Source organism: Pseudophryne corroboree, chromosome 4, assembly GCF_028390025.1.
Source record: "Pseudophryne corroboree isolate aPseCor3 chromosome 4, aPseCor3.hap2, whole genome shotgun sequence".
Taxonomy (NCBI): domain Eukaryota; kingdom Metazoa; phylum Chordata; class Amphibia; order Anura; family Myobatrachidae; genus Pseudophryne; species Pseudophryne corroboree.
Genome location: NC_086447.1, coordinates 26,028,971 through 26,048,033, shown reverse-complemented (window position 1 = coordinate 26,048,033; position 19,063 = coordinate 26,028,971). Strand labels below are relative to the sequence as shown.

At 32.0% G+C, this 19,063-nt stretch overlaps 25 non-coding genes across 25 annotated transcripts; all 25 read left to right on the top strand.

Moving 5' to 3' along the window:
* The first annotated feature begins 260 nt into the window (after positions 1–260).
* TRNAV-CAC (transfer RNA valine (anticodon CAC)) lies at positions 261–333 on the top strand. Its single transcript has one exon. It is a non-coding gene; the product is annotated as a tRNA-Val (tRNA).
* Positions 334–759: 426 nt separating this feature from the next.
* Positions 760–832, top strand: TRNAV-AAC (transfer RNA valine (anticodon AAC)). Its single transcript has one exon. It is a non-coding gene; the product is annotated as a tRNA-Val (tRNA).
* Positions 833–1,700: 868 nt separating this feature from the next.
* On the top strand, positions 1,701–1,773 carry TRNAV-CAC (transfer RNA valine (anticodon CAC)). The gene has a single exon. It is a non-coding gene; the product is annotated as a tRNA-Val (tRNA).
* A 430-nt stretch (positions 1,774–2,203) lies between these two features.
* On the top strand, positions 2,204–2,276 carry TRNAV-AAC (transfer RNA valine (anticodon AAC)). The gene has a single exon. It is a non-coding gene; the product is annotated as a tRNA-Val (tRNA).
* An 871-nt stretch (positions 2,277–3,147) lies between these two features.
* On the top strand, positions 3,148–3,220 carry TRNAV-CAC (transfer RNA valine (anticodon CAC)). The gene has a single exon. It is a non-coding gene; the product is annotated as a tRNA-Val (tRNA).
* Positions 3,221–3,651: 431 nt separating this feature from the next.
* TRNAV-AAC (transfer RNA valine (anticodon AAC)) lies at positions 3,652–3,724 on the top strand. Its single transcript has one exon. It is a non-coding gene; the product is annotated as a tRNA-Val (tRNA).
* A 646-nt stretch (positions 3,725–4,370) lies between these two features.
* Positions 4,371–4,443, top strand: TRNAV-AAC (transfer RNA valine (anticodon AAC)). Its single transcript has one exon. It is a non-coding gene; the product is annotated as a tRNA-Val (tRNA).
* An 870-nt stretch (positions 4,444–5,313) lies between these two features.
* Positions 5,314–5,386, top strand: TRNAV-CAC (transfer RNA valine (anticodon CAC)). The gene has a single exon. It is a non-coding gene; the product is annotated as a tRNA-Val (tRNA).
* Positions 5,387–5,811: 425 nt separating this feature from the next.
* Positions 5,812–5,884, top strand: TRNAV-AAC (transfer RNA valine (anticodon AAC)). The gene has a single exon. It is a non-coding gene; the product is annotated as a tRNA-Val (tRNA).
* A 647-nt stretch (positions 5,885–6,531) lies between these two features.
* Positions 6,532–6,604, top strand: TRNAV-AAC (transfer RNA valine (anticodon AAC)). The gene has a single exon. It is a non-coding gene; the product is annotated as a tRNA-Val (tRNA).
* Positions 6,605–7,472: 868 nt separating this feature from the next.
* Positions 7,473–7,545, top strand: TRNAA-CGC (transfer RNA alanine (anticodon CGC)). The gene has a single exon. It is a non-coding gene; the product is annotated as a tRNA-Ala (tRNA).
* Positions 7,546–7,974: 429 nt separating this feature from the next.
* TRNAV-AAC (transfer RNA valine (anticodon AAC)) lies at positions 7,975–8,047 on the top strand. The gene has a single exon. It is a non-coding gene; the product is annotated as a tRNA-Val (tRNA).
* A 644-nt stretch (positions 8,048–8,691) lies between these two features.
* TRNAV-AAC (transfer RNA valine (anticodon AAC)) lies at positions 8,692–8,764 on the top strand. Its single transcript has one exon. It is a non-coding gene; the product is annotated as a tRNA-Val (tRNA).
* Positions 8,765–9,632: 868 nt separating this feature from the next.
* On the top strand, positions 9,633–9,705 carry TRNAA-CGC (transfer RNA alanine (anticodon CGC)). Its single transcript has one exon. It is a non-coding gene; the product is annotated as a tRNA-Ala (tRNA).
* A 476-nt stretch (positions 9,706–10,181) lies between these two features.
* On the top strand, positions 10,182–10,254 carry TRNAA-CGC (transfer RNA alanine (anticodon CGC)). The gene has a single exon. It is a non-coding gene; the product is annotated as a tRNA-Ala (tRNA).
* Positions 10,255–10,685: 431 nt separating this feature from the next.
* On the top strand, positions 10,686–10,758 carry TRNAV-AAC (transfer RNA valine (anticodon AAC)). The gene has a single exon. It is a non-coding gene; the product is annotated as a tRNA-Val (tRNA).
* Positions 10,759–11,626: 868 nt separating this feature from the next.
* TRNAV-CAC (transfer RNA valine (anticodon CAC)) lies at positions 11,627–11,699 on the top strand. Its single transcript has one exon. It is a non-coding gene; the product is annotated as a tRNA-Val (tRNA).
* A 426-nt stretch (positions 11,700–12,125) lies between these two features.
* Positions 12,126–12,198, top strand: TRNAV-UAC (transfer RNA valine (anticodon UAC)). Its single transcript has one exon. It is a non-coding gene; the product is annotated as a tRNA-Val (tRNA).
* Positions 12,199–13,570: 1,372 nt separating this feature from the next.
* TRNAV-AAC (transfer RNA valine (anticodon AAC)) lies at positions 13,571–13,643 on the top strand. Its single transcript has one exon. It is a non-coding gene; the product is annotated as a tRNA-Val (tRNA).
* A 645-nt stretch (positions 13,644–14,288) lies between these two features.
* Positions 14,289–14,361, top strand: TRNAV-AAC (transfer RNA valine (anticodon AAC)). The gene has a single exon. It is a non-coding gene; the product is annotated as a tRNA-Val (tRNA).
* An 868-nt stretch (positions 14,362–15,229) lies between these two features.
* TRNAA-CGC (transfer RNA alanine (anticodon CGC)) lies at positions 15,230–15,302 on the top strand. Its single transcript has one exon. It is a non-coding gene; the product is annotated as a tRNA-Ala (tRNA).
* Positions 15,303–15,733: 431 nt separating this feature from the next.
* On the top strand, positions 15,734–15,806 carry TRNAV-AAC (transfer RNA valine (anticodon AAC)). The gene has a single exon. It is a non-coding gene; the product is annotated as a tRNA-Val (tRNA).
* Positions 15,807–17,173: 1,367 nt separating this feature from the next.
* Positions 17,174–17,246, top strand: TRNAV-CAC (transfer RNA valine (anticodon CAC)). The gene has a single exon. It is a non-coding gene; the product is annotated as a tRNA-Val (tRNA).
* Positions 17,247–17,672: 426 nt separating this feature from the next.
* On the top strand, positions 17,673–17,745 carry TRNAV-AAC (transfer RNA valine (anticodon AAC)). The gene has a single exon. It is a non-coding gene; the product is annotated as a tRNA-Val (tRNA).
* A 643-nt stretch (positions 17,746–18,388) lies between these two features.
* TRNAV-AAC (transfer RNA valine (anticodon AAC)) lies at positions 18,389–18,461 on the top strand. Its single transcript has one exon. It is a non-coding gene; the product is annotated as a tRNA-Val (tRNA).
* The last annotated feature ends 602 nt before the right edge of the window (positions 18,462–19,063 follow it).

Genomic DNA, 19,063 nt, shown 5'->3' with positions numbered 1-19,063 from the left:
TACTTCCCGACTCCATAGTGATGAGATCTTCAAAAGTCAGTTTCTGTATTGTAGTGGTTATCACATTCGCCTAAAACACAAAAGGTCCCCAGTTCGAAACTGGGCAGAAATGTGCTGTTATCTTTAGAATTTTAAAACAAGGGATTTTTGGTTGAAATGCCAAATAAAAATGCAATCATATAAAAAGTTTATTTCAGAATGCCATAATGTATGTCAAAGATCATTTTTTATTGGATGGCGGTAGATACTGTTTTCATGTAGTTTCTGTAGTGTAGTGGTTATCACGTTTGCCTCACACGCGAAAGGTCCCCAGTTCGAAACTTGGCAGAAACATATTTTGTTACCTAAACTCTTTGAATTCAATAATTTATATTTTGATAACTATCTACTGTTGCATTGCTCAATGAAAAAGCAAGCAAAAATCATATTGCAGAATATCAAAAGTCAATTTCCCTTCTACCATGAATATTGGATGGTGTTGCATTCATGAAGTAACTGTAGTGTAGAGTTATTCACATTTACCCAATATGCATAAGGTCCCCCTTCAAAATTGGTCAGAAATACATAAAAAAAATTTTTTAGTAAATGCAATGATCAGAATTGATAATAAGTGAATGTGTCCTCTTGAAATGCAAAGTGGAAAAATAGCGTCAAAATTATTAGAAAATAGGAAAAAAGTTTAGAAAAAATTATATTTCTAAGAAAAGCATGTGTCATTTGTACTTCCAGACTAGATAGTGATGGAATCCTCGAGAGTCAGTTTCTGTAGTGTAGTGGTTATCACGTTTGCCTAACACGCGAAAGGTCCCCAGTTCGAAACTGGGCAGAAACAATCTTTTAGCTTTAGAATTTTAAAACAATGAATTTTTGGGTAAAATGCTCAATAAAAATACAATCAGATAAAAAGTTTATTTTAGCATGCCATACTGAATGTCAAAGATCATTTTTTATTGGATGATGGTCGCAAATTTTTCATGTAGTATCTGTAGTGTAGTGATTTCATGTTTGCCTCACACGTGAAAGGTCCCCAGTTCGAAATTGGCAGAAACATATTTTGTTACCTAAACACTTTGAATTCAATAATTTATATTTTGATAACTATATACTGTTGCATTGCTCAATGAAAAAGCAAGCAAAAAATCATATTGCAGAATATCAAAAGTCAATTTCCCTTCTACCATGCATATTGGATGGTGTTGCATTCATGAAGTACCTGTAGTGTAGTATTATTCACATTTAGCCAATATGCATAAGGTTCCCCTTCAAAATTGGTCAGAAATACATTAAAAATAGATTTTTTTATTAAATACAATGATCAGAACTATTAATAAGTGAATGTGTCCTCTTGAAATGCAAAGTGGAAAAAATAGCATAGAAATTATTAGAAAATAGAAAAATAAGTTTAGAAAAAAAAATTCTAAGAAAATGGTTTGCCAATGGTACTTCCCGACTCCATAGTGATGAGATCTTCAAAAGTCAGTTTCTGTATTGTAGTGGTTATCACATTCGCCTAAAACACAAAAGGTCCCCAGTTCGAAACTGGGCAGAAATGTGCTGTTATCTTTAGAATTTTAAAACAAGGGATTTTTGGTTGAAATGCCAAATAAAAATGCAATCATATAAAAAGTTTATTTCAGAATGCCATAATGTATGTCAAAGATCAATTTTTATTGGATGGCGGGAGATGCTGTTTCCATGTAGTTTCTGTAGTGTAATGGTTATCACTTTCGCCTCACACGCGAAAGGTCCTTAGTTCAAAACTGGGCAGAAACATATTTTGTTACCTAAACACTTTGAATTCAATAATTTATATTTTGATAACTATCTACTGTTGCATTGCTCAATGAAAAAGCAAGCAAAAATCATATTGCAGAATATCAAAAGTCAATTTCCCTTCTACCATGCATATTGGATGGTGTTGCATTCATGAAGTACCTGTAGTGTAGAGTTATTCACATTTACCCAATATGCATAAGGTCCCCCTTCAAAATTGGTCAGAAATACATTAAAAAAAGATTTTTTTAGTAAATACAATGATCAGAATTGATAATAAGTGAATGTGTCCTCTTGAAATGCAAAGTGGAAAAATAGCGTCAAAATTATTAGAAAATAGGAAAAAAAGTTTAGAAAAAATTTTATTTCTAAGAAAAGCATGTGTCATTTGTACTTCCAGACTAGATAGTGATGGAACCCACAAGAGTCAGTTTCTGTAGTGTAGTGGTTATCACGTTCGCCTAACACGCGAAAGGTCCCCAGTTCAAAACTGGGCAGAAGCAATCATTTAGCTTTAGAATTTTAAAACAATGAATTTTTGGGTAAAATGCTCAATAAAAATACAATCAGATAAAAAGTTTATTTTAGCATGCCATACTGAATGTCAAAGATCATTTTTTATTGGATGATGGTCGCAAATTTTTCATGTAGTATCTGTAGTGTAGTGATTTCATGTTTGCCTCACACGTGAAAGGTCCCCAGTTCAAAATTGGCAGAAACATATTTTGTTAACTAAACACTTTGAATTCAATAATTTATATTTTGATAACTATATACTGTTGCATTGCTCAATGAAAAAGCAAGCAAAAAATCATATTGCAGAATATCAAAAGTCAATTTCCCTTCTACCATGCATATTGAATGGTGTTGCATTCATGAAGTACCTGTAGTTTAGTATTATTCACATTTAGCCAATATGCATAAGGTTCCCTTTCAAAATTGGTCAGAAATACATTAAAAATAGATTTTTTTTTAATTAAATACAATGATCAGAACTAATAATAAGTGAATGTGTCCTCTTGAAATGCAAAGTGGAAAAAATAGCATAGAAATTATTAGAAAATAGAAAAATAAGTTTAGAAAAAAAAATTCTAAGAAAACGGTTTGCCAATGGTACTTCCCGACACCATAGTGATGAGATCTTCAAAAGTCAGTTTCTGTATTGTAGTGGTTATCACATTCGCCTAAAACACAAAAGGTCCCCAGTTCGAAACTGGGCAGAAATATGCTGTTATCTTTAGAATTTTAAAACAAGGGATTTTTGGTTGAAATGCCAAATAAAAATGCAATCATATAAAAAGTTTATTTCAGAATGCCATAATGTATGTCAAAGATCATTTTTTATTGGATGGCGGGAGATGCTGTTTCCATTTAGTTTCTGTTGTGTAGTGGTTATCACGTTCGCCTCACACGCGAAAGGTCCCCAGTTCGAAAATGGGCAGAAACATATTTTGTTACCTAAACACTTTGAATTCAATAATTTATATTTTGATAACTATCTACTGTTGCATTGCTAAATGAAAAAGCAAGCAAAAATCATATTGCAGAATATCAAAAGTCAATTTCCCTTCTACCATGCATATTGGATGGTGTTGCATTCATGACGTACCTGTAGTGTAGAGTTATTCACATTTACCCAATATGCATAAGGTCCTCCTTCAAAATTGGTCAGAAATACATTAAAAAAAGATTTTTTTTAGAAAATACAATGATCAGAATTGATAATAAGTGAATGTGTCCTCTTGAAATGCAAAGTGGAAAAATAGCGTCAAAATTATTAGAAAATAGGAAAAAAAGTTTAGAAAAAATTATATTTCTAAGAAAAGCATGTGTCATTTGTACTTCCAGACTAGATAGTGATGGGACCCACAAGAGTCAGTTTCTGTAGTGTAGTGGTTATCACATTCGCCTAACACGCGAAAGGTCCCCAGTTCAAAACTGGGCAGAAACAATCTTTTAGCTTTAGAATTTTAAAACAATGAATGTTTGGGTAAAATGCTCAATAAAAATACAATCAGATAAAAAGTTTATTTTAGCATTCCATACTGAATGTCAAAGATCATTTTTTATTGGATGATGATCGCAAATTTTTCATGTAGTATCTGTAGTGTGGTGATTTCATGTTTGCCTCACACGTGAAAGGTCCCCAGTTCGAAATTGGCAGAAACATATTTTGTTACCTAAACACTTTGAATTCAATAATTTATATTTTGATAACTATATACTGTTGCATTGCTCAATGAAAAAGCAAGCAAAAAATCATATTGCAGAATATCAAAAGTCAATTTCCCTTCTACCATGCATATTGGATGGTTTTGCATTCATGAAGTACCTGTAGTGTAGAGTTATTCACATTTACCCAATATGCATAAGGTCCCCCTTCAAAATTGGTCAGAAATACATTAAAAAAATTTTTTTAGTAAATACAATGATCAGAATTGATAATAAGTGAATGTGTCCTCTTGAAATGCAAAGTGGAAAAATAGCGTCAAAATTATTAGAAAATAGGAAAAAAAGTTTAGAAAAATTACATTTCTAAGAAAAGCATGTGTCATTTGTACTTCCAGACTAGATAGTGATGAGATCCACGAGAGTCAGTTTCTGTAGTGTAGTGGTTATCACGTTCGCCTAACACGTGAAAGGTCCCCAGTTCGAAACTGGGCAGAAACAATCTTTTAGCTTTAGAATTTTAAAACAATTAATTTTTGGGTAAAATGCTCAATAAAAATACAATTAGATAAAAAGTTTATTTTAGCATGCCATACTGAATGTCAAAGATCATTTTTTATTGGATGATGGTCGCAAATTTTTCATGTAGTATCTGTAGTGTAGTGATTTCATGTTTGCCTCACACGTGAAAGGTCCCCAGTTCGAAATTGGCAGAAACATATTTTGTTACCTAAACACTTTGAATTCAATAATTTATATTTTGATAACTATATACTGTTGCATTGCTCAATGAAAAAGCAAGCAAAAAATCATATTGCAGAATATCAAAAGTCAATTTCCCTTCTACCATGCATATTGGATGGTGTTGCATTCATGAAGTACCTGTAGTGTAGTATTATTCACATTTAGCCAATATGCATAAGGTTCCCCTTCAAAATTGGTCAGAAATATATTAAAAATAGATTTTTTTTTATTAAATACAATGATCAGAACTATTAATAAGTGAATGTGTCCTCTTGAAATGCAAAGTGGACAAAATAGCATAGAAATTATTAGAAAATAGAAAAATAAGTTTAGAAAAAAAAATTCTATGAAAACGGTTTGCCAATGGTACTTCCCGACTCCATAGTGATGAGATCTTCAAAAGTCAGTTTCTGTATTGTAGTGGTTATCACATTCGCCTAAAACACAAAAGGTCCCCAGTTCGAAACTGGGCAGAAATGTGCTGTTATCTTTAGAATTTTAAAACAAGGGATTTTTGGTTGAAATGCCAAATAAAAATGCAATCATATAAAAAGTTTATTTCAGAATGCCATAATGTATGTCAAAGATCATTTTTTATTGGATGGCGGGAGATACTGGTTTCATGTAGTTTCTGTAGTGTAGTGGTTATCACGTTTGCCTCACACGCGAAAGGTCCCCAGTTCGAAACTGGGCAGAAACATATTTTGTTACCTAAACTCTTTGAATTCAATAATTTATATTTTGATAACTATCTACTGTTGCATTGCTCAATGAAAAAGCAAGCAAAAATCATATTGCAGAATATCAAAAGTCAATTTCCCTTCTACCATGAATATTGGATGGTGTTGCATTCATGAAGTACCTGTAGTGTAGAGTTATTCACATTTACCCAATATGCATAAGGTCCCCCTTCAAAATTGGTCAGAAATACATAAAAAAAATTTTTAGTAAATACAATGATCAGAATTGATAATAAGTGAATGTGTCCTCTTGAAATGCAAAGTGGAAAAATAGCGTCAAAATTATTAGAAAATAGGAAAAAAGTTTAGAAAAAATTATATTTCTAAGAAAAACATGTGTCATTTGTACTTCCAGACTAGATAGTGATGGAATCCTCGAGAGTCAGTTTCTGTAGTGCAGTGGTTATCACGTTCGCCTAACACGCGAAAGGTCCCCAGTTCGAAACTGGGCAGAAACAATCTTTTAGCTTTAGAATTTTAAAACAATGAATTTTTGGGTAAAATGCTCAATAAAAATACAATCAGATAAAAAGTTTATTTTAGCATGCCATACTGAATGTCAAAGATCATTTTTTATTGGATGATGGTCGCAAATTTTTCATGTAGTATCTGTAGTGTAGTGATTTCATGTTTGCCTCACACGTGAAAGGTCCCCAGTTCGAAATTGGCAGAAACATATTTTGTTACCTAAACACTTTGAATTCAATAATTTATATTTTGATAACTATATACTGTTGCATTGCTCAATGAAAAAGCAAGCAAAAAATCATATTGCAGAATATCAAAAGTCAATTTCCCTTCTACCATGCATATTGGATGGTGTTGCATTCATGAAGTACCTGTAGTGTAGAGTTATTCACATTTACCCAATATGCATAAGGTCCCCCTTCAAAATTGGTCAGAAATACATTAACAAATATTTTTTTAGTAAATACAATGATCAGAATTGATAATAAGTGAATGTGTCCTCTTGAAATGCAAAGTGGAAAAATAGCGTCAAAATTATTAGAAAATAGGAAAAAAGTTTAGAAAAAATTATATTTCTAAGAAAAGCATGTGTCATTTGTACTTCCAGACTAGATAGTGATGGGATCCACGAGAGTCAGTTTCTGTAGTGTAGTGGTTATCACGTTCGCCTAACACGCGAAAGGTCCCCAGTTCGAAACTGGGCAGAAACAATCTCTTAGCTTTAGAATTTTAAAACAATGAATTTTTGGGTAAAATGCTCAATAAAAATACAATCAGATAAAAAGTTTATTTTAGCATGCCATACTGAATGTCAAAGATCATTTTTTATTGGATGATGGTCGCAAATTATTCATGTAGTATCTGTAGTGTAGTGATTTCATGTTTGCCTCACACGTGAAAGGTCCCCAGTTCGAAATTGGCAGAAACATATTTTGTTACCTAAACACTTTGAATTCAATAATTTATATTTTGATAACTATATACTGTTGCATTGCTCAATGAAAAAGCAAGCAAAAAATCATATTGCAGAATATCAAAAGTCAATTTCCCTTCTACCATGCATATTGGATGGTGTTGCATTCATGAAGTACCTGTAGTGTAGTATTATTCACATTTAGCCAATATGCATAAGGTTCCCCTTCAAAATTGGTCTGAAATATATTAAAAATAGATTTTTTTATTAAATACAATGATCAGAACTATTAATAAGTAAATGTGTCCTCTTGAAATGCAAAGTGGACAAAATAGCATAGAAATTATTAGAAAATAGAAAAATAAGTTTAGAAAAAAAAAATCTATGAAAACGGTTTGCCAATGGTACTTCCCGACTCCATAGTGATGAGATCTTCAAAAGCCAGTTTCTGTATTGTAGTGGTTATCACATTCGCCTAAAACACAAAAGGTCCCCAGTTCGAAACTGGGCAGAAATGTGCTGTTATCTTTAGAATTTTAAAACAAGGGATTTTTGGTTGAAATGCCAAATAAAAATGCAATTATATAAAAAGTTTATTTCAGAATGCCATAATGTATGTCAAAGATCATTTTTTATTGGATGGCGGGAGACACTGTTTCCATGTAGTTTCTGTAGTGTAGTGGTTATCACTTTCGCCTCGCACGCGAAAGGTCCTCAGTTCAAAACTGGGCAGAAACATATTTTGTTACCTAAACACTTTGAATTCAATAATTTATATTTTGATAACTATCTACTGTTGCATTGCTCAATGAAAAAGCAAGCAAAAATCATATTGCAGAATATCAAAAGTCAATTTCCCTTCTACCATGCATATTGGATGGTGTTGCATTCATGAAGTAACTGTAGTGTAGAGTTATTCACATTTACCCAATATGCATAAGGTCCCCCTTCAAAATTGGTCAGAAATACATTAAAAAAAGATTTTTTTTAGTAAATACAATGATCAGAATTGATAATAAGTGAATGTGTCCTCTTGAAATGCAAAGTGGAAAAATAGCGTCAAAATTATTAGAAAATAGGAAAAAAGTTTAGAAAAATTAAATTTCTAAGAAAAGCATGTGTCATTTGTACTTCCAGACTAGATAGTGATAGGATCCACGAGAGTCAGTTTCCGTAGTGTCGTGGTTATCACGTTCGCCTAACACGCGAAAGGTCCCCAGTTCGAAACTGGGCAGAAACAATCTTTTAGAATTTTAAAACAATGAATTTTTGGGTAAAATGCTCAGTAAAAATACAATCAGATAAAAAGTTTATTTTAGCATGCCATACTGAATGTCAAAGATCATTTTTTATTGGATGATGGTCGCAAATTTTTCATGTAGTATCTGTAGTGTAGTGATTTCATGTTTGCCTCACACGTGAAAGGTCCCCAGTTCGAAATTGGCAGAAACATATTTTGTTACCTAAACACTTTGAATTCAATAATTTATATTTTGATAAATATATACTGTTGCATTGCTCAATGAAAAAGCAAGCAAAAAATCATATTGCAGAATATCAAAAGTCAATTTCCCTTCTACCATGCATATTGGATGGTGTTGCATTCATGAAGTACCTGTAGTGTAGTATTATTCACATTTAGCGAATATGCATAAGGTTCCCCTTCAAAATTGGTCAGAAATACATTAAAAAAAGATTTTTTTAGAAAATACAATGATCAGAATTGATAATATGTGAATGTGTCCTCTTGAAATGCAAAGTGGAAAAAATAGCATAGAAATTATTAGAAAATAGAAAAATAAGTTTAGAAAAAATTATATTTCTAAGAAAAGCATGTGTCATTTGTACTTCCAGACTAGATAGTGATGGGATCCACGAGAGTCAGTTTCTGTAGTGTAGTGGTTATCACGTTCGCCTAACACGCAAAAGGTCCCCAGTTCGAAACTGGGCAGAAACAATCTTTTAGCTTTAGAATTTTAAAACAATGAATTTTTGGGTAAAATGCTCAATAAAAATACAATCAGATAAAAAGTTTATTTTAGCATGCCATACTGAATGTCAAAGATCATTTTTTATTGGATGATGGTCGCAAATTTTTCATGTAGTATCTGTAGTGTGGTGATTTCATGTTTGCCTCACACGTGAAAGGTCCCCAGTTTGAAATTGGCAGAAACATATTTTGTTACCTAAACACTTTGAATTCAATAATTTATATTTTGATAAATATATACTGTTGCATTGCTCAATGAAAAAGCAAGCAAAAAATCATATTGCAGAATATCAAAAGTCAATTTCCCTTCTACCATGCATATTGGATGGTGTTGCATTCATGAAGTACCTGTAGTGTAGTATTATTCACATTTAGCCAATATGCATAAGGTTCCCCTTCAAAATTGGTCAGAAATACATTAAAAATAGATTTTTTTATTAAATACAATGATCAGAACTATTAATAAGTGAATGTGTCCTCTTGAAATGCAAAGTGGAAAAAATAGCATAGAAATTATTAGAAAATAGAAAAATAAGTTTAGAAAAAAAAATTCTATGAAAACGGTTTGCCAATGGTACTTCCCGACTCCATAGTGATGAGATCTTCAAAAGTCAGTTTCTGTATTGTAGTGGTTATCACATTCGCCTAAAACACAAAAGGTCCCCAGTTCGAAACTGGGCAGAAATGTGCTGTTATCTTTAGAATTTTAAAACAAGGGATTTTTGGTTGAAATGCCAAATAAAAATGCAATTATATAAAAAGTTTATTTCAGAATGCCATAATGTATGTCAAAGATCATTTTTTATTGGATGGCGGGAGACACTGTTTCCATGTAGTTTCTGTAGTGTAGTGGTTATCACTTTCGCCTCGCACGCGAAAGGTCCTCAGTTCAAAACTGGGCAGAAACATATTTTGTTACCTAAACACTTTGAATTCAATAATTTATATTTTGATAACTATCTACTGTTGCATTGCTCAATGAAAAAGCAAGCAAAAATCATATTGCAGAATATCAAAAGTCAATTTCCCTTCTACCATGCATATTGGATGGTGTTGCATTCATGAAATAACTGTAGAAAAATAAGTTTAGAAAAAAAAATTCTATGAAAACGGTTTGCCAATGGTACTTCCCGACTCCATAGTGATGAGATCTTCAAAAGCCAGTTTCTGTATTGTAGTGGTTATCACATTCGCCTAAAACACAAAAGGTCCCCAGTTCGAAACTGGGCAGAAATGTGCTGTTATCTTTAGAATTTTAAAACAAGGGATTTTTGGTTGAAATGCCAAATAAAAATGCAATTATATAAAAAGTTTATTTCAGAATGCCATAATGTATGTCAAAGATCATTTTTTATTGGATGGCGGGAGACACTGTTTCCATGTAGTTTCTGTAGTGTAGTGGTAATCACTTTCGCCTCGCACGCGAAAGGTCCTCAGTTCAAAACTGGGCAGAAACATATTTTGTTACCTAAACACTTTGAATTCAATAATTTATATTTTGATAACTATCTACTGTTGCATTGCTCAATGAAAAAGCAAGCAAAAATCATATTGCAGAATATCAAAAGTCAATTTCCCTTCTACCATGCATATTGGATGGTGTTGCATTCATGAAGTAACTGTAGTGTAGAGTTATTCACATTTACCCAATATGCATAAGGTCCCCCTTCAAAATTGGTCAGAAATACATTAAAAAAAGATTTTTTTTAGTAAATACAATGATCAGAATTGATAATAAGTGAATGTGTCCTCTTGAAATGCAAAGTGGAAAAATAGCGTCAAAATTATTAGAAAATAGGAAAAAAAGTTTAGAAAAAATTATATTTCTAAGAAAAGCATGTATCATTTGTACTTCCAGACTAGATAGTGATGGGACCCACAAGAGTCAGTTTCTGTAGTGTAGTGGTTATCACGTTTGCCTAACACGTGAAAGGTCCCCAGTTCAAAACTGGGCAGAAACAATCTTTTAGCTTTAGAATTTTAAAACAATGAATTTTTGGGTAAAATGCTCAATAAAAATACAATCAGATAAAAAGTTTATTTTAGCATGCCATACTGAATGTCAAAGATCATTTTTTATTGGATGATGGTCGCAAATTTTTCATGTAGTATCTGTAGTGTGGTGATTTCATGTTTGCCTCACACGTGAAAGGTCCCCAGTTCGAAATTGGCAGAAACATATTTTGTTACCTAAACACTTTGAATTCAATAATTTATATTTTGATAAATATATACTGTTGCATTGCTCAATGAAAAAGCAAGCAAAAAATCATATTGCAGAATATCAAAAGTCAATTTCCCTTCTACCATGCATATTGGATGGTGTTGCATTCATGAAGTACCTGTAGTGTAGTATTATTCACATTTAGCGAATATGCATAAGGTTCCCCTTCAAAATTGGTCAGAAATACGTTAAAAATAGATTTTTTTATTAAATACAATGATCAGAACTATTAATAAGTGAATGTGTCCTCTTGAAATGCAAAGTGGAAAAAATAGCATAGAAATTATTAGAAAATAGAAAAATAAGTTTAGAAAAAAAAATTCTATGAAAACGGTTTGCCAATGGTACTTCCCGACTCCATAGTGATGAGATCTTCAAAAGTCAGTTTCTGTATTGTAGTGGTTATCACATTCGCCTAAAACACAAAAGGTCCCCAGTTCGAAACTGGGCAGAAATGTGCTGTTATCTTTAGAATTTTAAAACAAGGGATTTTTGGTTGAAATGCTAAATAAAAATGCAATCATATAAAAAGTTTATTTCAGAATGCCATAATGTATGTCAAAGATCATTTTTTATTGGATGGCGGGAGATGCTGTTTCCATGTAGTTTCTGTAGTGTAGTGGTTATCACTTTTGCCTCACACGCGAAAGGTCCTCAGTTCAAAACTGGGCAGAAACATATTTTGTTACCTAAACACTTTGAATTCAATAATTTATATTTTGATAACTATCTACTGTTGCATTGCTTAATGAAAAAGCAAGCAAAAATCATATTGCAGAATATCAAAAGTCAATTTCCCTTCTACCATGCATATTGGATGGTGTTGCATTCATGAAGTACCTGTAGTGTAGAGTTATTCACATTTACCCAATATGCATAAGGTCCCCCTTCAAAATTGGTCAGAAATACATTAAAAAAAATTTTTTAGTAAATACAATGATCAGAATTGATAATAAGTGAATGTGTCTTCTTGAAATGCAAAGTGGAAAAATAGCGTCAAAATTATTAGAAAATAGGAAAAAAGTTTAGAAAAATTAAATTTCTAAGAAAAGCATGTGTCATTTGTACTTCCAGACTAGATAGTGATAGGATCCACGAGAGTCAGTTTCTGTAGTGTAGTGGTTATCACGTTCGCCTTACACGCGAAAGGTCCCCAGTTCGAAACTGGGCAGAAACAATCTTTTAGCTTTAGAATTTTAAAACAATGAATTTTTGGGTAAAATGCTCAATAAAAATACAATCAGATAAAAAGTTTATTTTAGCATGCCATACTGAATGTCAAAGATCATTTTTTATTGGATGATGGTCGCAAATTTTTCATGTAGTATCTGTAGTGTAGTGATTTCATGTTTGCCTCACACGTGAAAGGTCCCCAGTTCGAAATTGGCAGAAACATATTTTGTTACCTAAACACTTTGAATTCAATAATTTATATTTTGATAAATATATACTGTTGCATTGCTCAATGAAAAAGCAAGCAAAAAATCATATTGCAGAATATCAAAAGTCAATTTCCCTTCTACCATGCATATTGGATGGTGTTGCATTCATGAAGTACCTGTAGTGTAGTATTATTCACATTTAGCGAATATGCATAAGGTTCCCCTTCAAAATTGGTCAGAAATACATTAAAAATAGATTTTTTTATTAAATACAATGATCAGAACTATTAATAAGTGAATGTGTCCTCTTGAAATGCAAAGTGGACAAAATAGCATAGAAATTATTAGAAAATAGAAAAATAAGTTTAGAAAAAAAAATTCTATGAAAACGGTTTGCCAATGGTACTTCCCGACTCCATAGTGATGAGATCTTCAAAAGTCAGTTTCTGTATTGTAGTGGTTATCACATTCGCCTAAAACACAAAAGGTCCCCAGTTCGAAACTGGGCAGAAATGTGGTGTTATCTTTAGAATTTTAAAACAAGGGATTTTTGGTTGAAATGCCAAATAAAAATGCAATCATATAAAAAGTTTATTTCAGAATGCCATAATGTATGTCAAAGATCATTTTTTATTGGATGGCGGGAGATGCTGTTTCCATGTAGTTTCTGTTGTGTAGTGGTTATCACGTTCGCCTCACACGCGATAGGTCCCCAGTTCGAAAATGGGCAGAAACATATTTTGTTACCTAAACACTTTGAATTCAATAATTTATATTTTGATAACTATCTACTGTTGCATTGCTCAATGAAAAAGCAAGCAAAAATCATATTGCAGAATATCAAAAGTCAATTTCCCTTCTACCATGCATATTGGATGGTGTTGCATTCATGAAGTACCTGTAGTGTAGAGTTATTCACATTTACCCAATATGCATACGGTCCCCCTTCAAAATTGGTCAGAAATACATTAAAAAAAGATTTTTTTAGAAAATACAATGATCAGAATTGATAATATGTGAATGTGTCCTCTTGAAATGCAAAGTGGAAAAAATAGCATAGAAATTATTAGAAAATAGAAAAATAAGTTTAGAAAAAATTATATTTCTAAGAAAAGCATGTGTCATTTGTACTTCCAGACTAGATAGTGATGGGACCCACAAGAGTCAGTTTCTGTAGTGTAGTGGTTATCACGTTCGCCTAACACGTGAAAGGTCCCCAGTTCAAATCTGGGCAGAAACAATCTTTTAGCTTTAGAATTTTAAAACAATGAATTTTTGGGTAAAATGCTCAATAAAAATACAATCAGATAAAAAGTTTATTTTAGCATGCCATACTGAATGTCAAAGATCATTTTTTATTGGATGATGGTCGCAAATTTTTCATGTAGTATCTGTAGTGTGGTGATTTCATGTTTGCCTCACACGTGAAAGGTCCCCAGTTCGAAATTGGCAGAAACATATTTTGTTACCTAAACACTTTGAATTCAATCATTTATATTTTGATAACTATATACTGTTGCATTGCTCAATGAAAAAGCAAGCAAAAAATCATATTGCAGAATATCAAAAGTCAATTTCCCTTCTACCATGCATATTGGATGGTGTTGCATTCATGAAGTACCTGTAGTGTAGAGTTATTCACATTTACCCAATATGCATAAGGTCCCCCTTCAAAATTGATCAGAAATACATTAAAAAAAATTTTTTAGTAAATACAATGATCAGAATTGATAATAAGTGAATGTGTCCTCTTGAAATGCAAAGTGGAAAAATAGCGTCAAAATTATTAGAAAATAGGAAAAAAGTTTAGAAAAATTACATTTCTAAGAAAAGCATGTGTCATTTGTACTTCCAGACTAGATAGTGATGGGATCCACGAGAGTCAGTTTCTGTAGTGTAGTGGTTATCACATTCGCCTAACACGCGAAAGGTCCCCAGTTCGAAACTGGGCAGAAACAATCTTTTAGCTTTAGAATTTTAAAACAATGAATTTTTGGGTAAAATGCTCAATAAAAATACAATCAGATAAAAAGTTTATTTTAGCATGCCATACTGAATGTCAAAGATCATTTTTTATTGGATGATGGTCGCAAATTTTTCATGTAGTATCTGTAGTGTAGTGATTTCATGTTTGCCTCACACGTGAAAGGTCCCCAGTTCGAAATTGGCAGAAACATATTTTGTTACCTAAACACTTTGAATTCAATAATTTATATTTTGATAAATATATACTGTTGCATTGCTCAATGAAAAAGCAAGCAAAAAATCATATTGCAGAATATCAAAAGTCAATTTCCCTTCTACCATGCATATTGGATGGTGTTGCATTCATGAAGTACCTGTAGTGTAGTATTATTCACATTTAGCGAATATGCTTAAGGTTCCCCTTCAAAATTGGTCAGAAATACATTAAAAATAGATTTTTTTATTAAATACAATGATCAGAACTATTAATAAGTGAATGTGTCCTCTTGAAATGCAAAGTGGAAAAAATAGCATAGAAATTATTCGAAAATAGAAAAATAAGTTTAGAAAAAAAAATTCTATGAAAACGGTTTGCCAATGGTACTTCCCGACTCCATAGTGATGAGATCTTCAAAAGTCAGTTTCTGTATTGTAGTGGTTATCACATTCGCCTAAAACACAAAAGGTCCCCAGTTCGAAACTGGGCAGAAATGTGCTGTTATCTTTAGAATTTTAAAACAAGGGATTTTTGGTTGAAATGCCAAATAAAAATGCAATCATATAAAAAGTTTATTTCAGAATGCCATAATGTATGTCAAAGATCATTTTTTATTGGATGGCGGGAAACGCTGTTTCCATGTAGTTTCTGTAGTGTAGTGGTTATCACTTTCGCCTCGCACGCGAAAGGTCCTCAGTTCAAAACTGAGCAGAAACATATTTTGTTACCTAAACACTTTGAATTCAATAATTTATATTTTGATAACTATCTACTGTTGCATTGCTCAATGAAAAAGCAAGCAAAAATCATATTGCAGAATATCAAAAGTCAATTTCCCTTCTACCATGCATATTGGATGGTGTTGCATTCATGAAGTACCTGTAGTGTAGAGTTATTCACATTTACCCAATATGCATAAGGTCCCCCTTCAAAATTGGTCAGAAATACTTTAAAAAAAGATTTTTTTTAGTAAATACAATGATCAGAATTGATAATAAGTGAATGTGTCCTCTTGAAATGCAAAGTGGAAAAATAGCGTCAAAATTATTAGAAAATAGGAAAAAAAGTTTAGAAAAAATTATATTTCTAAGAAAAGCATGTGTCATTTGTACTTCCAGACTAGATAGTGATGGGATCCACAAGAGTCTGTTTCTGTAGTGTAGTGGTTATCACGTTCGCTTAACACGCGAAAGGTCCCCAGTTCAAAACTGGGCAGAAACAATCTTTTAGCTTTAGAATTTTAAAACAATGAATTTTTGGGTAAAATGCTCAATAAAAATACAATCAGATAAAAAGTTTATTTTAGCATGCCATACTGAATGTCAAAGATCATTTTTTATTGGATGATGGTCGCAAATTTTTCATGTAGTATCTGTAGTGTGGTGATTTCATGTTTGCCTCACACGTGAAAGGTCCCCAGTTCGAAATTGGCAGAAACATATTTTGTTACCTAAACACTTTGAATTCAATAATTTATATTTTGATAACTATATACTGTTGCATTGCTCAATGAAAATGCAAACAAAAAATCATATTGCAGAATATCAAAAGTCAATTTCCCTTCTACCATGCATATTGGATGGTGTTGCATTCATGAAGTACCTGTAGTGTAGAGTTATTCACATTTACCCAATATGCATAAGGTCCCCCTTCAAAATTGGTCAGAAATACATTAAAAATTTTTTTTTAGTAAATACAATGATCAGAATTAATAATAAGTGAATGTGTCCTCTTGAAATGCAAAGTGGAAAAATAGCGTCAAAATTATTAGAAAATAGGAAAAAAGTTTAGAAAAAATTCAATTTCTAAGAAAAGCATTTGTCATTTGTACTTCCAGACTAGATAGTGATGGGATCCACGAGAGTCAGTTTCTGTAGTGTAGTGATTTCATGTTTGCCTCACACGTGAAAGGTCCCCAGTTCGAAATTGGCAGAAACATATTTTGTTACCTAAACACTTTGAATTCAATAATTTATATTTTGATAAATATATACTGTTGCATTGCTCAATGAAAAAGCAAGCAAAAAATCATATTGCAGAATATCAAAAGTCAATTTCCCTTCTACCATGCATATTGGATGGTGTTGCATTCATGAAGTACCTGTAGTGTAGTATTATTCACATTTAGCGAATATGCATAAGGTTCCCCTTCAAAATTGGTCAGAAATACATTAAAAATAGATTTTTTTATTAAATACAATGATCAGAACTATTAATAAGTGAATGTGTCCTCTTGAAATGCAAAGTGGAAAAAATAGCATAGAAATTATTAGAAAATAGAAAAATAAGTTTAGAAAAAAAAATTCTAAGAAAACGGTTTGCCAATGGTACTTCCCGACTCCATAGTGATGAGATCTTCAAAAGTTAGTTTCTGTATTGTAGTGGTTATCACATTCGCCTAAAACACAAAAGGTCCCCAGTTCGAAACTGGGCAGAAATGTGCTGTTATCTTTAGAATTTTAAAACAAGGGATTTTTGGTTGAAATGCCAAATAAAAATGCAATCATATAAAAAGTTTATTTCAGAATGCCATAATGTATGTCAAAGATCATTTTTTATTGGATGGCGGGAGATGCTGTTTCCATGTAGTTTCTGTAGTGTAGTGGTTATCACTTTTGCCTCACACGCGAAAGGTCCTCAGTTCAAAACTGGGCAGAAACATATTTTGTTACCTAAACACTTTGAATTCAATAATTTATATTTTGATAACTATCTACTGTTGCATTGCTTAATGAAAAAGCAAGCAAAAATCATATTGCAGAATATCAAAAGTCAATTTCCCTTCTACCATGCATATTGGATGGTGTTGCATTCATGAAGTACCTGTAGTGTAGAGTTATTCACATTTACCCAATATGCATAAGGTCCCCCTTCAAAATTGGTCAGAAATACATTAAAAAAATTTTTTTAGTAAATACAATGATCAGAATTGATAATAAGTGAATGTGTCCTCTTGAAATGCAAAGTGGAAAAATAGCGTCAAAATTATTAGAAAATAGGAAAAAAGTTTAGAAAAATTACATTTCTAAGAAAAGCATGTGTCATTTGTACTTCCAGACTAGATAGTGATGTGATCCACGAGAGTCAGTTTCTGTAGTGTAGTGGTTATCACGTTCGCCTAACACGCGAAAGGTCCCCAGTTCGAAACTGGGCAGAAACAATCTTTTAGCTAGAATTTTAAAACAATGAATTTTTGGGTAAAATGCTCAATAAAAATACAATCAGATAAAAAGTTTATTTTAGCATGCCATACTGAATGTCAAAGATCATTTTTTATTGGATGATGGTCGCAAATTTTTCATGTAGTATCTGTAGTGTGGTGATTTCATGTTTGCCTCACACGTGAAAGGTCCCCAGTTCGAAATTGGCAGAAACATATTTTGTTACCTAAACACTTTGAATTCAATAATTTATATTTTGATAACTATATACTGTTGCATTGCTCAATGAAAAAGCAAGCAAAAAATCATATTGCAGAATATCAAAAGTCAATTTCCCTTCTACCATGCATATTGGATGGTTTTGCATTCATGAAGTACCTGTAGTGTAGAGTTATTCACATTTACCCAATATGCATAAGGTCCCCCTTCAAAATTGGTCAGAAATACATTAAAAAAAATTTTTTAGTAAATACAATGATCAGAATTGATAATAAGGGAATGTGTCCTCTTGAAATGCAAAGTGGAAAAATAGCGTCAAAATTATTAGAAAATAGGAAAAAAGTTTAGAAAAATTAAATTTCTAAGAAAAGCATGTGTCATTTGTACTTCCAGACTAGATAGTGATGTGATCCACGAGAGTCAGTTTCTGTAGTGTAGTGGTTATCACGTTCGCCTAACACGCGAAAGGTCCCCAGTTCGAAACTGGGCAGAAACAATCTTTTAGCTTTAGAATTTTAAAACAATGAATTTTTGGGTAAAATGCTCAATAAAAATACAATCAGATAAAAAGTTTATTTTAGCATGCCATACTGAATGTCAAAGATCATTTTTTATTGGATGATGGTCGCAAATTTTTCATGTAGTATCTGTAGTGTAGTGATTTCATGTTTGCCTCACACGTGAAAGGTCCCCAGTTCGAAATTGGCAGAAACATATTTTGTTACCTAAACACTTTGAATTCAATAATTTATATTTTGATAACTATATATTGTTGCATTGCTCAATGAAAAAGCAAGCAAAAAATCATATTGCAGAATATCAAAAGTCAATTTCCCTTCTACCATGCATATTGGATGGTGTTGCATTCATGAAGTACCTGTATTGTAGTATTATTCACATTTAGCGAATATGCATAAGGTTCCCCTTCAAAATTGGTCAGAAATACATTAAAAATAGATTTTTTTATTAAATACAATGATCAGAACTATTAATAAGTGAATGTGTCCTCTTGAAAAGCAAAGTGGAAAAAATAGCATAGAAATTATTAGAAAATAGAAAAATAAGTTTAGAAAAAAAAATTCTAAGAAAACGGTTTGC